The sequence below is a fragment of the Zonotrichia albicollis genome, chromosome 6 (assembly GCF_047830755.1).
Source record: "Zonotrichia albicollis isolate bZonAlb1 chromosome 6, bZonAlb1.hap1, whole genome shotgun sequence".
In the NCBI taxonomy this organism is placed as follows: Eukaryota; Metazoa; Chordata; class Aves; order Passeriformes; family Passerellidae; genus Zonotrichia; species Zonotrichia albicollis.
The window spans coordinates 64,246,868-64,264,886 of record NC_133824.1 but is presented as its reverse complement, the minus strand read 5'-3'; the positions used below and the strand labels follow the sequence as shown (position 1 = coordinate 64,264,886).

The window sequence follows — 18,019 nt, the reverse complement described above, 5'->3', positions numbered from 1 at the left end:
TCGAAGTCTTTATCCTTTTTTTTTTTCTTTTTTTCGTCTTTTTTTTTCTTTTTTTCGTCTTTTTTTTTTTTTTTCCCTGTCTTTCTCCTTGCCCTCCTTCGTTTTTTTCCTTTGGCCTGCCTGCCTTCCTTCCTTCCTGCCTTCCTATCCTTCTTTCTTTCTTTCTTCCTTTCAGTTCCATTCCTTATTTTCTTGTTTTCCTTTTCTTTCTTTCTTTCCCTGTATGTCTAATCTTGGTTTTCCTTTCTAGCTTTAGAATAAAAAAGCAGCAGTAGAAACTTTCAGGCTACCTGGCAGTAAAACAAACCTGCAAACCGAAAATGATGTAAAGAAAACTATTTACTCCCTGGGAGCCTGAAATTTTCTACTGCTGCACATGACATAGAGCTTTTATTCCTTCTTATAGATAGGTGATATTTTATACTTACTTTATACAGCGCCCCCTGCCGTGTGCCCCGGAGACCTGCAGGGAGAGCGCTGCGGCGTCGTTCGGTTCTGTTTAATGAAACTCGGCTCAATTCGGCTTGGTTCGGCTCTTCGGCCGAACTCGGCACGCTTGGGCTAAAGTCGGTCACATTCGGCGCATTGTCTAAATGCGGCCAGTGTCGGCTACCCCGGGCTATCGATTCAAGTCGGCTATCATCGGCTCTTGGTGTAAACTCGGCTGTTTTCGGCTACACTCGTCTCTTCGGGTACACTCGGCTGTTTTCGGCTTCACTCGGCTCTTCGGCTCAAGTCGGCTGTTTTCGGCAACACTCGGCTCTTCGGGTACACTCGGCTGTTTTCGGCCACACTCGGATCTTCGTATCAAGTCGGCTCTTTTCGGAACAATTCGGCCCGGCTCGGCTTGCTGAGGGCGGGAGAGCGGGCATGAGAGGACCCCGGCGCAGACAGGCCAGGTTTACCCAGATGCCTTCCGCCAACCCGCAGAAATACGCCCGCCCGCGGCGCCGCTGAACCCACAGCATGTATCGGATACGCTTGAAACGCCACAGAAAAATCCGTCGGGCCGCCATGACGTCGGTATTCCATGCAGGCAGTTCACTTACACCCACCGGGGTCCTCCACTTCCCCGCCATCTCGAGAAGGTCAACGAAAAGTCCGAGACACCCGCGACACGCCGCTCCCAGCATGGCGGCCTCTCGCCTGCCTGCCGGCGCACGGCTGCAGTACCGCGCTCTGCCCACAAGGCGGCAGCACTGCCGCCCGCCCCAGCCGGGGGCGCAGCGCGCCTCGGGGCTGCGGGCAGCGAAGGCGGCAAAAAAGAACAGGGGCGACCCCAGCCAAAAACTGCTCTGAAATAAATGCCAAAAACCTGTCTTTTACCCGAACAGAACCAAACAAACCGCCTTGGTTTAAAATCCTATTAAAATCAATTTGAAATTCCTATTTTTCGTATTTATATTCACATGCCTATTTGTAGTGCACACTGATGTAGCATGTAATTTATAAAATATATTCTGTGTATTCCTACTGTTTATATTTATTTATATTTTGTGGTTTTAAAAATATCTTTCTATATTTATTGTATATTTCTATGTTAAAAGCATGATAGAAATGTAATTTTAATTATTTAAAATAAAAATCCCATACTAACTAAACAAATACAAAAAAGCTCTATTCTTTTAAACTATATTGAAATATTTTTATATTTATAGCTTGCATGACTATATTCACATTTATATTTTTAGTTTATATTTAAGCATTATATTAATCATGATATATAATATGTGTCCTATTCAAATAATAGAAATAAAGTATTTTTTAAATTATGTACCATATCTACTGCTACAACTTATTTTATCTTATATTTTTAATTTTATATTAGCCTTTAGCTATTTATGATCTGTTTCTATACTTAGATTTCTACCTTTATATTATTTGTATTTATCATTTTTGTACTAAAACCCCTGCTTTTGCCAAATAAAAAACAAAACCCCCCTTTATGTTAAACTGCTTTAAAAAACTTATAGTATATCAATATGGTGTAATATATAACAAATGACAGATATGATAAACATAAATACATTTATATCAATTTTATATCTATTTCCTATAATACACTATAATAAGATATATACAGTATTACTTGTATTATGGATCTTATATGCAGATATTGATTTCTGTTATTTTGTATTTTAAATAATTTAACAATTCTCTCTATATTTGAAAGATATTTATATATTTATACTTTGGTTGCGATTTTTTCTGGGTGTTTTCCGGGTCTTTTCTTGCCCTTCTTGGAATTGTTTTTCTGGGTTTTCTCTGGGTTTTTTCTTGCCCATCTTGGGGGTTTTTTCTGGGTTTCTTCATGCCCATCCTCGGGGTTTTTTTCTGGGTTTTTTCTTGCCCGTCTTCAGGTTCTTTTCTGGGTTTTTTTCTTGCCCATCTTGTTGGGCTTTTTTTCTGGGTTTTTTCTTGCCCATCATCGTCTGTTTTACTGGGTTTTAAGCCAACATGGGTACATTCCATGTCAGTACATACAATATAACCCGGCTGAGGATTTTTTATTCTAACTTTAAGAATGAGTTGCAAAACCTGAAAAGCAAAAGTCATATACACAAGGTTAAATCCAGTCAGCATGTGCCCACACATGCAGAGACGAGCAGACACAGACAGACACAGCCACGTGCTCTCACACACACTGACACACTCTTGCCACTTACACGCTCGCTGCGGCCCTTACGTGAGACGCTGAAGAACGTGCTGTGACACGTCTTCTGGCTGCTGCTCCTTGAAGTAAATGGCAGATCCTGGGGAAATCAGCAGCCTCGGGGACCTGTGAGACAACAGGAAGGGTCAACGAGTGGCTATCTGACAGCTAGGACTTGTCCCCACTCTGGACCAATAAACTTTCTACCCAAAATCCCACAAAAGACAGATGAAGAGTAAAATTTCTGTAACTGTTCTACCTAACTGTGACTGCGTGCCAGGGCAGGGCAGCTCTGATCGTAAGTGGTACAATATAAGTACACACAATATAGGCTGAGGTAAACAGTGCAAGTGTAAACAGAGCGTAAGTACACACAATATAAGGTGACACACTTACATACAGTATAAACCAACACAGGTACACACAATATAAACCAATATAGGTACATCCAATGTAAGTACATATAGTATAAACCAACATAGGTACATACAGTATAAGTACGTACAGTATAAGCCAGCATAGGTACACACAATAGAGGTACATACAACATAAGCCAACATAGGCAGATACAATACCAGCCAGGACTTGAGATAACTCTCTGGAAGACGAATTCTTGAGCCCTGTACCCTTTGAGAAGATGGAACCTAAGGAACTGCTGCAGTCACCTGAGGAGGTGCATCTGAAAAAAAGTCAGGACAAAAGTCAAAGGGCTGCAGAATAACTTAAGAGCTCGGCTAAATTGGGCTGTAATCGGCTAAACTCGGCTATTGTCGGCTGCATTCGGCTGGATGCGCCTCTTCGGCGCGGCTCGGCTTTATTCGGCCGAACTCGGAGCCTCTCACTGCGCTCGGCGCCACTCGGCTTCATTCGGCCGAACTCGGAGCCGCTCTGTGCGCTCGGCGCGGCTCGGGTTCATTCAGCCGAACTCGGAGCCTCTCACTGCGCTCGGCGCCACTCGGCTTCATTCGGCCGAACTCGGAGCCGCTCTGTGCGCTCGGCGCGGCTCGGGTTCATTCAGCCGAACTCGGAGCCTCTCACTGCGCTCGGCGCCACTCGGCTTCATTCGGCCGAACTCGGAGCCGCTCTGTGCGCTCGGCGCGGCTCGGGTTCATTCAGCCGAACTCGGAGCCTCTCACTGCGCTCGGCGCCACTCGGCTTCATTCGGCCGAACTCGGAGCCGCTCTGTGCGCTCGGCGCGGCTCGGCTTCATTCGGCCGAACTCGGAGCCGCTCTGTGCGCTCGGCGCGGCTCGGCTCGCTTCGGCCGAACTCGGAGCCGCTCTCCATGCGTTCGGCGCGCCTCGGCTCGGCTCGGCTCCCTGAGGGCGGGCAAGCGGCGCCGCCTCACGTTAAACGCGCCCGGCTCGGGGCTCTCCTGCTGCCGCGTCCCGCGGGCGGCCCGCCCATCGCACGGACACGACCGGGAGCGCGGGGCGGCACAGGGGCTCATTAGGCGGTGACCGCACTCGCGCTAATTAGCGCGCACGAGAGCAGCGGGCTCGGTTCGCCTGAGCTCGGCTCCGTTCAGGCAGCCTCGCAAGCCTGGCCTCGGTTCGCTCGAGGCCGTCAGGTTCGGCCGGTCTCGCCTTGCTTCGGCTGAGCTCGTTCCATTCGGCCGAAGGAGGCGTCGTTCGCTCGTGTTTTCACAAATATCTTTCTCTATAGATTGTATATTTCTATATTTAGATTTATACTTCTATAATACTTCTATCTATTATTCCAAATAAAAACCCCGTCTCTAACCAAATAAATACAAAAAACAACCTTCTTTTAAACGAGATTGAAATATTTTTATACTTAGTATAATTATATTCCCATTCATATTTATAGTTTCTTTTGATGCAGTGTATTAATTATATATATGTAAAGTTCTAGAAATGTATTTAAATTATTATTTATATTATGTGTCATATCTACTGCTACAACTAATTTTTTCTTGTTTTTAAACTTGATATATATATCTGTATTTATTTATGATATATTCCTGTACTTAGATTTCTACATTTATATTGTTTGTATTTATAATTTTTACAATCAAAACCCTGCCTATTGACAAATAAAAAAACCCCCGCTTTATTTAGCTATTTAAAAAAATATTTTCATGATTACAATTTTCATGTTTATATTTGTAATTTATTCTATATTACATGAGAACACACCTGCTCCTGCACCCCAGTGGGGCTTCCTCTCCTGGGGGCCTTGGGGTGCCCCAACGGCATCAGAGCCCCGAGTCTTCACCCCCCTCTCCTCTATTTAGAAACTACACAGGAACTTTTTTCTGGAAACAAAGACATTACCTAAATCCTCTCCCCGTGTCCCAGACAGATAGATATTCAGTTATTAGTTGGCTGGGCAACAGTTTCTAAAATAGAATGATAAACAAGATGTGAACTTTTTAGCTACAAGGAAATAGGCAAATCTGAACAAGGTACCGATGGCCAGCCACTCAAGTTATTTTGAAGCAATTTTTTAAACAATAAAATACTGCTACCACAAAAATAAAGCAAAAAGCTAACTACTGGCTAAGAAAAAATTAACTTTTGACAACAACAACATTCCAACCACACAGGCTTTTTTCCCGATGTCATACCTTATAACTACCTCTCTTGGGAATTCTCATCATGTATCCCAAAAGGAATAAATACCTTAGAGCGTCCTAAAGCAAAAAGTAGCACACATGAGCTCCTCACACTCCCGGCAGTGCACTGAGCTCCTCACACTCCAGTGCAGCGTGCACTGAGTCTGCAACAAATTCTGCTCAGTGAGGGTCTGCAAACAAAGGTTCAACTGATGAACTGAACTGATTTTGTAGGGATGTTTTCTAAGCACAGAAGCACAAAAAAGAACAAGCAGAAACAATTCTTAAATAAATCTGCAAGTTTTATTTAGCATATATGCGAGTGATTTCCACCCTGTGGCTTCTCACTTTGATTTGTCCGTAGGTTCAGGAAGATGACAATGCACACTCTGCCTTCCCTGAGCCCCCACGGCAGCTGAGCGCTGCTCCGTGTGCTCAGATCGTCAGGAGCTGGATTACACGTACCCGGACGGACTGCAACTGCTCTGCTGCAGATTCAGGAGACGACGGCAGAGAGGGGCTGGCCGAGGCGTCGTCCGAATTCCATTTCTGTGTGACGAGAAGCGGTTTGTTCCCAACAGCTGCAACATCCCCGGCTCGCTTCCGTGGTGAGTACCGATGGCGCACAAATGGCAGCCCGAGGAAATCGTGTTCTGGGCTCTAAGTGGCTGGGACAGGGTCTGATGTTTTGTTTTGCATCTGTATGACGATTAGTACGACAGGGCTCTGAGGGATGACATGGCAACACAGAATTAAAAACTCCTCGATAGGATTACATCGACGTCTAGGAAAAGACAAAAGCCTATCACCCTTCTGAAATCTGCTTTTAATCCAAAGCACACGGATTGTCACTATACTGCACCTTCCAGCTTTTCAAAGCAGCTTACTTCTGAAGACCAGGAAACATTGATTTCTACAGAAACAATGGGCAACCCCCAGGTTAATTTAAGCACTACCCTTTAATAGGGGATCTGCCAGCGTGCCAGTCCAGCTTCAAGTGCGCTTTATTTCAGTCTCACATCCCCACAAAATTCTTCTCACATCTTCCAACCCTGAAATCTTCTTTTTTCCCTAAGGCTTCTCATCATTAGCAATTTCCAAGTAACATGGTATTTTTACAACATTCAAAAATGTCATGCTGGACTGTGCTAGAGAGTAATCTGCAAATATAAGCTTAGTAAAGATTGAATTGACTTGTCCAGAGAAAAAACCTACAAGTGAACACCCACACCTGCCTACAAAGAGCTGACAAGCCCCTGGCAGCTACCACATCAAAGCACAGTGGATGTTTCTAATAGAGGGTAAGGATAACAATACCACCTTTTGTTCTCTCCAGCTTGTTTTCCCTGCAGTCATATTTTGCTTCTTAGGATTGTTTTAGTCTCTGTATCTTTTTGGACAGCACCGAGCCTGACGACAAGGACACGAGAGTCTTTCCCTGCCGTAGGGAGAGAACCAGGAAAACAGTTAAAAAAAGAACAGGGTAGTTTGAAATTCATACTTCCAGTGAGAAGCAGCGCCTAACAAACAGAACAAAAGCAAACAAAGCACGATAGCTCCCTGGGGACAGAAGACTTATAAACCCTCCAGGATTTACGACCAACCCCTTCAGGACAGCAGCCAAGTGTCCCATGAGGTGGTGCTGCACCAAAGAATGATCTGACAGGTTCCAAAGAGTCAAATGCACAATATTTTGCAAAGCCGTGAAATCTTGCAAAATAACAAAAATACAATTGATATAAACTACAGGGCAAGAGTACAAGTGTTCGCTTTAAGAGCTGGAACCATGCAGGTGAGCACCTGATAACTGGATCCTCACCAGAGTTTGAACCCTTCGGTACACAGAAGGGTTTTCCCCAGAAATTTCACAGACTGAGATTTGATAGAAGTACACTTGCCAGATCCTCAGAAGCATCACCCATTCTCCAGGTGTCTGGAGAGAACTGCAAATGGCTCTCACGTAGTTTGAGCTGGTTCTCCAAGGTCTCAGGGTGAGTTTCACCAGATGCAACCAAATCGGGCGACTCCCAGTGGGACAGAAGGAACCCAAAGTTTGGGTAAGCAGAGCTGCAGCAAATACTGAGGAAACAAACATAACAGCGTAAAAAATAATAAACCATCCTTTTTTTTTCTCTTGCTTTTGTTTTTTTCTTATTCAGATCAGCATAGCAATTAAAGAGAAGGTGAAAAACTCACCATTACTGAACATTTCATCATCTGTAAGCCGAGCATCCTTAGCGTAGAGGACTCCAAAGTTAAAATTCACCGATCCCTGGGAAATAAAACCAAATATTGTATGATAAACAGTCAAACAGCAGACATAAAAATTTGTTTCCTCTAAGGACTTTCAGGTATGTATCTATCTTTGCATACATCCTACACATTAGAACATACACTTTATACCATCACCTAATACATAATATTTTACCTTTAAATTTTGATAGTATAGCATGAATTTTTAACTTAAATTGGCGATCTATTATTATTAAGTTGGTACTGAAAGTTATTTCTGCTGTCACGTTCAAAAAAACATTATTTTTTTTTTACTGTAATGAGGAATCGATTTCAAAGTCATCACAAGCCCATCAAAATACAAAGCTGTATTCACTGGACGGGTCTGTGAGCTAGAAGTAGTTAGGCTTGTACTTCCCTCTTGTGTTCCAGAACCGATAAATCCTGTCAACAAAACCAGGATCTTTAGCCCACTGCTGTGAAAGATTCTACAAGGATGATGGTTTGATTTGTGTTTACAAGTTTTGATTTCAAATGGCCAGTTCAATGGATAAAGACAGTTTAAGTAGTATTACGTTACTATTATTATTATTATTTCTATTATTATTTTTACTATTACTACTACTATTATTATCACCTGCTACTGGAAGAAACAAACCAGTCGTACCTATACTTAATTACTTTTATTTCCAGAAAATAATAAAGAAAAGGAACCAAACCAAAAAAAGTCACTTCCTACCTTTTATATCAAGGGAGGAAAAATTTCTCTTGGGCTCTTCTCCAATTTATCAAGACTCATAGCACTGAAAGGCAAACAAAACAGTGCTTTATAGAAGGGCAAGTGCACATTTCAAGGCTGAACCACCAACCGATTGCAGTGACAGCAGTTACAACATGAATCGTTCCGAGAGCCTCTGTTAAATGCAATGTTCTGTGGAACTGCCATTTCTTTCCCAAAATACTAACTTCCAACACTTCCTAAACGTATTTTGTATTTTAAAACAACAGAAGTTAGTGAGACACTGTGTGGAGGTCAGGTTTAAATTTATTTCCTTCTAAAGCACAGAGCTCTGTTCCATCACCCTTCACTTCGGCTCTGCACTGAATCACGGTGAGCATTTGAGGAGTGCTCAGTAACCAATTCTATTTCTCTCTTTTTCTAGTTCTCTCTATTCCTGAATAATTAAAGACAAGTCCAATGAAAAATGACAAGTTCAGCATCAAAGTCACACTTTTTCCCTTTGTCTGGTCAAGAACAGGCTCTAAATCCACTTAGTGCTGCCTGCAACGATTAAGACGTGCAAAACCATTTTTACATGTTTTATAGGTTTATCATAAAAGGCATGGAATGCAAGCTCTGAATTACAGGAAAAGGTACACAGTCAAATATCTAAAGGATCACTTATTTGTAAATGCATACCTTGACAGAGATCGCACTGAGAACGTTTCTGTGGGACTCTAAGGGAGACATATTTTCTGAGTACCCTGTAAACAAGAAAAGCTAGGATATATTACAGGACATACCCCCTTTTTCTACATATTCAAATAGGATTTTTAATAAAAACAACTCAGTTGAAAAAGAAAGAAGAAAACCAAGGTCATTTTACTCAGCTATATTTACTCCCGATTTAGAGAAAAAAAAAAAAGTCACGGGTGCTGCAAAGAAAAAAAAAGTGAACCATAAACGCCTACAGTACAATTTTAAAACAAGTGCTTGGATAAAAGAATCTCATGGAACGTGAAGTAGAAAAAAAGTGAAACCACTATCAGACCTGCCTATTTTCTCACCTTGGTACAAGAAAATCCTAAAAGCAGTATGCCTAAAACCGGTCATGGGATGTAACCAAGAACAATTTAGGCATTTGCTAATCTAGACAGAAACCTTTTCTGGATGCTAGTGTCAAATCACAAGTTTTGTCTTTCAGAAGCCCGACAATGCTGGAAAGCACTTTCCCTGGGGCTCGGGAGGGCAGGGGCAGAAGGGGATGAGTTTGCAGATCGCACCTGTGCCATCGGAAGGATACAGCCCGCCTGCTCCCTGCGCTGGGCATTCTCCCGGCCATCTCTGGCTTTACCGCTCAGCGCCGCTCCATCCGTTTGCATGGCAGAAAGAGCCTCGAGCACTAGCGCAGGCAGCAGCCCAGTCATTCCGGCGATATCGCAGCGCTCTCTGCTCGCAACGCCCAACACGCGGCGGAGCCGCCTCCGCCCGCAGCACCGGCAGCAGCCCGAGGGAGACGGCTGCAGCTCGGGGGCTGCTGCGCCTCCGCCAGCCTGAGGGCAGCCGCCCCACCGGAACCGCGGGAGCGCCCGGCGCCGCTCGCCCGGGGCGGCTCCTGCAGCTCCCGGCCCGCGGCAGCAAAGCACCGCCTCGCCCTCCGCCATCGCTACCGCTTAGTAAGGCCGAAGAACCGGACCGACGCCCCTTCCGCGCTGCTCAGCTCCGTGCGGGCGGCCAGACGGAGGCTTCGCCCCTCCGGCGTCGCCGCCGCAGCGCCGTCCCGCGCGGCACTGAGAGCGGGAGCCGGGAGCTGCCCGCGCACAGCCCCGCGCGGCCGCCTGGCACGCCAGCCACTCCGGTGCCGCGCCAGCCGTTGCGTCACACGCCTCGCCGGCAGCAGGGCCTGCCGGGAGTTGTAGTCTCGGGCTGACAGCCACTGCTCCGTCCTCCGCCACCGGGAGCTGCAGTCCCTCCCGGGCATCAAACGGGTCCTTCGCCCCTGGGCGGGGAAGGACCTGAGGCAGCAACGCTCCTCCCGAATGCCCTCTCTTTTTCGCTCCAACTCTTTTTTCTTTTTTCACTCTGCTTTTCACCCCTTCCCTTCCCTCTGGTGCTCCTGATTCCTTTCCTTTCCTTCCCTTTTCCTTTCCTTTTCTTCTGTTTCTGATCTTGGTTTTCCTTTCTAGCTTAAGAATAAAAAAGCAGCAGTAGAAACTTTCAGGCTACCTGGGAGTAAAAAAAACCTGCAAAACGAAAATGATGTAAAGAAAACTATTTATTCCCTGGGAGCCTGAAATTTTCTACTGCTGCACATGACATAGAGCTTTTATTTCTTCTTATAGATAGTTGATATTTTATACTTACTTTATACAGCGCCCCCTGCCGTGTGCCCCGGAGACCTGCAGGGAGAGCGCTGCGGCGTCCTTCGGTTCTGTTTCAAGAAACTCGGCTCAATTCGGCTTGCTTCGGCTCTTGGTCTAAACTCGTTTCAGTTCGGCTCTACGGCCGAACTCGGCACGGTTGGACGAAACTCGGTCACATTCGGCGCATTGTCTAAATGCGGCCAGTGTCGGCTATCCTCGGCTCTTGGTGTAAACTCGGCTGTTTTCGGCTACACTCGGCTCTTCGGCTCAAGTCGGCTCTGTTCGGCAACACTCGGCTCTTCGCCTCTTCCGAACAATTCGGCCCCGCTCGAAATATACCTATTTTTACATTGGAAGTATACATTTCTCTTAGGATTTTTACTTCTCTAACACTTGCAGGATTCAAAATAAAACCCCTGCGTCCACCCATACATGCCAAATACAAACCCCTTTCATTTCAACTGTATTTCATTTTTTTTTTTAATAATATTTTTCAAATTTAGATCCACATTTATATTTAAATTCTATACTGATGTGTGTTCGATTTTGCATTTCTATTTTCCGATTTATTTCTAAATTTATATTCTCTGTTACAACTCTTCCTATTACTTCTATTTTTTTTCGTATTTTTATTCAGATCTTTATATATTTATTATATCTTTCTGTGTGAGGATTTTTACTTCTGTAGCACTTCCATTATTTAAAATAAAACCCCTGCCTCCACCCACGTTAAAGCCAAAAAGAAAACCCTTTCTTCTCAACTGTATTTCAATATTTTTTAAAATTCTGTTTTTCAGGTCCATATTCACATTTACATTTAAAATGTATACTTACGTATGCTGTTATTTGTATTCTCCATTACATCTCTTCCTATTATCTCTATTTACTTATATTTTGTGTTTATATATATATTTATATCTTGATTGTATATCTCAATATTGAGAAATATATACCAATAATATCTACATTCATGTCATTTAAAATAAAAACCCTGCCTCTAACCCAGTAAGAATAAAAAAACCCCCAACCCTTTCGTTCAAACAATATTTAAATAGGTTTTATCCTTATGTCTGATTTTTATATTCCTATTTGCATTTATAATGTACATTAATGTATATTGCTTACTTATACATTTATCTTTATCAATCTCAATTTGTAAATAAATTTATATTCTACATTACATCTGATGCGAGCAGTTATATATTTTTATACATATTTTTATACATTGATTACATATTTCTGCGTCAAGATTTTTACTGCTGTAACACCTATTTAAAATAAAACCCCTGCCTCTACTTAAATAAAAGCCAAAAAATTCCCTTTCTTTTAAACTATACTTACCTATTTTTATATTCCCATTTATAATTCATATTGCCGTATCATGTTATTTCTATTCTATACTACAACTCTTCATATTACTTACCTATATTTATAGTTCAATTTGTAGTCATAGTTTAGCAATCTCCCTTTATATATTTATTATCTATTTCTATCTTAAGATTCACATTTCTATAACACTTCTATTATTTAAAATAAAACTCCTGCCTCTAACCAAATAAAAACGACCGGATAAACCCTTCTGGCACGTTGAAACCATAGAGACGGCAGCTGGGAGGAATGGAAATAGTCTCCCCGTTCTTGAAACCATAGAGAGAAGGGACGGGACGACCGGGTAAACCCTTCTGGCACGTTGAAACCATAGAGACGGCAGCTGGGAGGACCAGAAATTGTCTCCGCCATCTTGTAACCATAGAGAGAAGGGACGGGACGACCGGATAAACCCTTCTGGCACGCTGAAACCATAGAGACGGCAGCTGGGAGGACCGGAAATTGTCTCCGCCATCTTGAAACCATAGAGAGAAAGGACGGGACGACCGGGTAAACCCTTCTGGCACGTTGAAACCATAGAGACGGCAGCTGGGAGGACCGGAAATTGTCTCCGCCACCTTGAAACCATAGAGAGAAGGGACGGGACGACCGGATATACCCTTCTGGCACGTTGAAACCATAGAGACGGCAGCTGGGAGGACCGGAAATTGTCTTTGCCATCTGGAAACCATAGAGAGAAGGGACGGGACGAGCGGAAAACCCTTCTGGCACGTTGAAACCATAGAGACGGCAGCTGGGAGGACCGGAAATTGTCTCCGCTATCTTGAAACCATAGAGGCGGGGGACGGAATTTATTACTAATTTTTTATATATCTGCATATAGTTGCAATACATTTCTATATTTGCATTTTTGTTTGGCTTGTGTTTCCATTTATATTCTCTATTCATATATCTGTATACATACACGATGCTCTATTAAAAAATAGAATAACTAATTGCAACATATAATGACTTATGTTCCATGTTAAATTTTAAAAATTGACCGAATATATAAAAATAACGTTGGCTCATTCCCATTTCTACACATCTATTTCTTTTGTTTCAATATAGTGAGAGTTATAATTGTATATTTAAAATCCAATTCCTAAATGAAATGACAGAACAAACAGCATCAAATTCCCACCAATATCTTCCAAAAACATCGAGACACCTCCAACAGCCAAACAAGCGTCAGAGAAAAAACAAAGAACACTCTTGTCAATAACAATTCTCATCACGACCGAAAAATGGAACCAAAACAAAAGAAAACCCTATAGAAACACACACAGCAAATTACAAAAGGTACTAAAAAAAAGTCAAACCAATCTTCTAACCTCCAGACAGTGCCACTCACCCTGAACGTTACTAAAAAAAAAAAAAAAAAACGACAAAATTCTACCTCTACGCTAACTCAAAGAATAAACAATCCTCCGTAAAACTAACTTTAAAAACCTGAACTAATTAACAAAATGGAAAACATCTCAACCGCTAAAAACTAAGAAATTAACTACCCTAGTAAAAAACAATTTAAAAACCCACCATATAAATACCCATGTTCCCAAAATGCCCCTGAGGAACAATACTCAAAGACATTAAAAGACAACAACAACAACAAAAAAGAAAATGAAGAAACCACCAACAAGAATAATCCCAAAAACCAAATAAGCCTAAATCTGCAACAAAAATATTATTCCCAACTGAATAAACCCATAGTGCCTCAAGCTATCAAAATAAAAATAACACCTAGAAACAAACACAAAGCCTAAAGACAAACGTAACCATAAACAATGTCTCCCAAATTACCCGCAGCCATAAAACATACACTACAATCAAACCAACCAAATAAATAAAAGCCCTGGAAGACGATAAACACACATGCAATTCTCGAGATTAAAAACCCGCTGCTATGAACGACACGACGCTACCTCAAAAGCCCACCGAAACAAACACTACCCGCTCACGCCAATAAAAGCCACCTCAACAGAATTAAAATCCGAACCGCTGCTTCGCGCTACGACCCGTAAAAACCATTGCGCGCCTTTCTAAACATAATACCCCGGCAAAAAAACCATATCCGACTACGAAACCCAATCCGAAACGAACCTTTATCATCCCCACCGGCACCGAGAACCGCAGCACTCAGGAAGAACCCCGTAGCCCTTAGCGTACCCCCGCTGCAAACCGAGCACAGCGATGCAATCAATGCCGAAAAAGCGCCTCCGAACCGCGGCACCGCCCCAGCACCGCGAGCAGCCGAAGCCCGCGCTCGCTGCCGGCCCCGGACGGAGCGCGGCTCCCGCCAGGAGACCGGCTCCTCCGGCGGCTCCTCCGGCACGCGGGGCCGGCGCCGGCCCGGAGAGCCGCGCCCGCTGCCCCTGCCCGGCGGGGCCGGCGCCGGGCCCGGGGGTGGCGGCGGCGCCCGAGCCCCGCGCCCGGAGCGGCCGGAGCGGCCGGCACCGCCCGGGCCGCCGCAGCAGCGCCCGCGCCGCCTCTGCCGCCCTTGGCCGGCCCGGCGCGGCTCCCTCGGCTCGCACCGGCGCGGCTCCGCCACCGCCGCCCTTGGCCGGCCCGGCCGCGCCAAATCCCCCGTGCGCCCCGGCAGCTGCCCGGGCCGTGCCAGCGCCGCTCCCGAGCGGCAACGTTCCGGCCCGGGCCGCGGCCACCACAAGCGCCCTCCCATGCAGCGGCACGGCCCCATTGCAGCCCTGCAAACGCTGCCACAGCTGCAGCTTCCCGCAACCGAAGCCCGAAACTGACGCCGCAGGCGGGGCTCGCCTCCCTTCAACAAGGGCCAAGAAGTGTCCTCTCCCCTTCAGGTTCGTCCCCTACGAGAGCACAAAAGAAGGGGCGCTCCTCAAATGAAAGCCTTCGACTGATGGCAAAGGGCCATTTCCACCTCCATTCAAACCCTTGAAAAGGAGGGACACCACGGCTGCCCCCTCCATTTAAACCCTAGGGTGATGAAAATGGGGTGGCTGCCTTCAAACCAAACCCACAACACCACAAGAATACTTTTCCCATTCCCCTTCAAATAGAACGCAGGGATTCCCTGTCACCCCCGGGATACCCCCAACAGCCTGGAAAAGGCAGCTTTTCCTGCAATCAACGCCCTTAAAACCACAAGTGAAGAGGGATCCCCTCAGTTCAAACGCAGACAATAAAAGAAGAGGAGCTGCTTCCTTCTCCTTAATCCCTTTCGTCCTCATAAGCTCCATTTCTGCTCCTGGGGAAGCGGGGAGGGACTGGCAAGATGAAATTGCAAAGGGGAAGGACAAAATTCCCCGCTCCAAACCCACACGGGCTCACCTGTTCGGCTGCTGCTCCTCGGCACAAAGATTCGTCCCTCGGCACCTCCTTTAAGCGATGCTTGGACGTATCCAAGCGCGAATCCGGGTGCTCCCGCCGACCCTGGGAGAAGCTCTCGCAGTCCTTCCGTGAGACAGCGCCGGGAGCGCCCCATAAAGCCCTCCACTCAGCAGCTCCGTGCAAAAGGGAGCTGAGGCAGAGCCTCCCCTTAAAACAGCCTCGCCCCGGCAGGAGCCGGCCCCTCACCATCCTCACACTCACACCTGGGCTGCTCCGAGCCCCTCATCATCCTCACACTCACACCTGGGCTGCTCCGAGCCCCCATCATATATTTGTCATATTTATATTCGCTTTTAGATTTAGAATTTATATTACTGTATAATATTTTTTATATTGTATATTACATCTCTTCATGTTACTAACATAGATTTCTATTTCTATTTCTTTTTAAATTCATAGTTTAGTATTACATCTTTAGATTTTTATTACATATTTCTCTATGCCGATTTAGATTTCTATAGTACTTATATTATTTAAAATAAAACCCCTGCCTCTAAGGAAAGAAAAACCATAGACACCCCTTTATTTAAACCACACTTAAAATTTTAAAAATAATTTTGTTTGTCGTAATTCTATTCACATTTACATTTGTAATTTTCTTTTATTATATTTATAGATATCTTATAGATTGGAGAGAATACCTTTTTATATAATAATAGATATATTCTTTTTACACAATATATTTCTTTTACGTATATTTACATATATTAAATATTTCTGGATATCGATATATATAGGATATAATTGGATTTCTATTTTTATACCTTTTATGAAATCTCCAGCCTATACCCCAATAAAAGCCAAACAATCCCCAATTTTTTTAAACTGTATTTAAACATCAATCCTGTCACGGCTGCATTGCACAGCAGTGCCCCGAGCTAATCTGACACTTGTTCATCTCCCGTACCTGAGACTGAACCCGCTCACCTTGATCGCACCTGGCAGAACCATTTTCGTACCTTTTCCTGGCATTGCTTGGGTTTTTTCTTGCATTTTTGTGGCCTTTACTGCCTCTCTTTCTTGCCTTCTTTCTTGGGGCTTTTCCTCCCTTTTTCCTTGACTTTTTCTGGCATTTCTTTTCTTCGTTTCTTCTTGCCCATCTTGGGGGTTTTTTCTGGGTTTTTTCTTGCGCATCTCGAAGTCTTTATCCTTTTTTTTTTCTTTTTTTCGTCTTTTTTTTTCTTTTTTTCGTCTTTTTTTTTTTTTTTTCCCTGTCTTTCTCCTTGCCCTCCTTCGTTTTTTTCCTTTGGCCTGCCTGCCTTCCTTCCTTCCTGCCTTCCTATCCTTCTTTCTTTCTTTCTTCCTTTCAGTTCCTTTCCTTATTTTCTTGTTTTCCTTTTCTTTCTTTCTTTCCCTGTATGTCTAATCTTGGTTTTCCTTTCTAGCTTTAGAATAAAAAAGCAGCAGTAGAAACTTTCAGGCTACCTGGCAGTAAAACAAACCTGCAAACCGAAAATGATGTAAAGAAAACTATTTACTCCCTGGCAGCCTGAAATTTTCTACTGCTGTACGTGACATAGAGCTTTTATTCCTTCTTATAGATAGTTGATATTTTATACTTACTTTATACAGCGCCCCCTGCCGTGTGCCCCGGAGACCTGCAGGGAGAGCGCTGCGGCGTCGTTCGGTTCTGTTTAATGAAACTCGGCTCAATTCGGCTTGCTTCGGCTCTTCGGCCGAACTCGGCACGCTTGGGCTAAAGTCGGTCACATTCGGCGCATTGTCTAAATGCGGCCAGTGTCGGCTACCCCGGGCTATCGATTGCAGTCGGCTATCCTCGGCTCTTGGTGTAAACTCGGCTGTTTTCGGCTACACACGGCTCTTCGGGTAAACTCGGCTCTTTTCGGCCACACTCGGCTCTTCGGGTAAACTCGGCTGTTTTCGGCTACACTCGTCTCTTCGGGTACACTCGGCTGTTTTCGGCCACACTCGGCTCTTCGTCTCAAGTCGGCTCTTTTCGGAACAATTCGGCCCGGCTCGGCTTGCTGAGGGCGGGAGAGCGGGCATGAGAGGACCCCGGCGCAGACAGGCCAGGTTTACCCAGATGCCTTCCGCCAACCCGCAGAAATACGCCCGCCCGCGGCGCCGCTGAACCCACAGCATGTATCGGATACGCTTGAAACGCCACAGAAAAATCCGTCGGGCCGCCATGACGTCGGTGTTCCATGCAGGCAGTTCACTTACACCCACCGGGGTCCTCCACTTCCCCGCCATCTCGAGAAGGTCAACGAAAAGTCCGAGACACCCGCGACACGCCGCTCCCAGCATGGCGGCCTCTCGCCTGCCTGCCGGCGCACGGCTGCAGTACCGCGCTCTGCCCACAAGGCGGCAGCACTGCCGCCCGCCCCAGCCGGGGGCGCAGCGCGCCTCGGGGCTGCGGGCAGCGAAGGCGGCAAAAAAGAACAGGGGCGACCCCAGCCAAAAACTGCTCTGAAATAAATGCCAAAAACCTGTCTTTTACCCGAACAGAACCAAACAAACCGCCTTGGTTTAAAATCCTATTAAAATCAATTTGAAATTCCTATTTTTCGTATTTATATTCACATGCCTATTTGTAGTGCACACTGATGTAGCATGTAATTTATAAAATATATTCTGTGTATTCCTACTGTTTATATTTATTTATATTTTGTGGTTTTAAAAATATCTTTCTATATTTATTGTATATTTCTATGTTAAAAGCATGATAGAAATGTAATTTTAATTATTTAAAATAAAAATCCCATACTAACTAAACAA

At 44.7% G+C, this 18,019-nt stretch overlaps 1 long non-coding RNA gene across 1 annotated transcript; it reads right to left on the bottom strand.

Annotated features, from left to right (window-relative positions):
• Positions 1-132: 132 nt before the first annotated feature.
• Positions 133-5,231, bottom strand: LOC141729455 (uncharacterized). Its single transcript, XR_012580969.1, has 2 exons — positions 2,687-5,231; positions 133-2,538 (listed from the first exon to the last, which is right to left on the bottom strand). It is a non-coding gene; the product is annotated as an uncharacterized LOC141729455 (long non-coding RNA).
• Positions 5,232-18,019: the final 12,788 nt, after the last annotated feature.